This window comes from Trypanosoma conorhini (genome assembly GCF_003719485.1).
Source record: "Trypanosoma conorhini strain 025E chromosome Unknown Tco_14.4_contig_01371, whole genome shotgun sequence".
Lineage (NCBI taxonomy): Eukaryota > Euglenozoa > Kinetoplastea > Trypanosomatida > Trypanosomatidae > Trypanosoma > Trypanosoma conorhini.
Genome location: NW_021705468.1, coordinates 1 through 762, shown reverse-complemented (window position 1 = coordinate 762; position 762 = coordinate 1). Strand labels below are relative to the sequence as shown.

The following is a 762-nucleotide window of genomic DNA, read 5'->3' as shown; positions in this document are numbered from 1 at the left end:
AAAGAGAAAAGAGGAAGACAACGACGCTGATGCGCACCCACTGCTTCTCCGTGGCACTACAGACTGCGATTGCCATTTATGCGGATGCAACTGCCGTCTCACACTCGTCCGAGCGTCCTCCACCGCCTGTGCCCGCCGCTTGCTGGTGCTGCGAAGGGAGTTGGAGGTGACATCTCATCATTGGGCTGCTGAATTTGGTTTCCTGTTGCGCAGGCGAAGCAACTCTCACTGCGGCTGATGTGGTATTTTGCGCCAGTGGTGTTAACGGGATATTGCACCACTGCGTCAAGGCGGCGCAACTTCCATGGCATTTTTTTTCCTTCCCCCTTTAGCAGACCATTTCATACACTTTGATTCTTCTCTCCTTCACTGCCTCCGCAGCCTCCCAGCTGTCATTGGCCGTATTTTTTAGGGGCTGTGACTTGCAGTCTCCCACTGCAAGTCCATTCATTTCGTTGATTTAATTATTTTTTGGCATCTCCCTGAGAGGAGCGAGGGAACTAATGTCTGCAGCGGGGATGATGACGATGGTGTTGTGTTCCCCACTGTGGATGACGACTGTGTTCAGTGCTGTTTTGCTGCTTTTTTACTTCACTGTTTTTTGCTTCTACACGCAGGAAGAAAGAGAGAGAGGAAGAGACCAAACGTTACCCGCTGCCGCTGCTGTGCGCTCTGAGGACCCTGCAGTTACCACCAGCAACACACACACACACACACACACACACACACACACACACACACACACACACACACACACACACG

General features: G+C 52.0%; 1 annotated feature.

Annotated features, from left to right (window-relative positions):
- Nucleotides 1-699: 699 nt before the first annotated feature.
- Nucleotides 700-761: a microsatellite.
- Nucleotide 762: the final 1 nt, after the last annotated feature.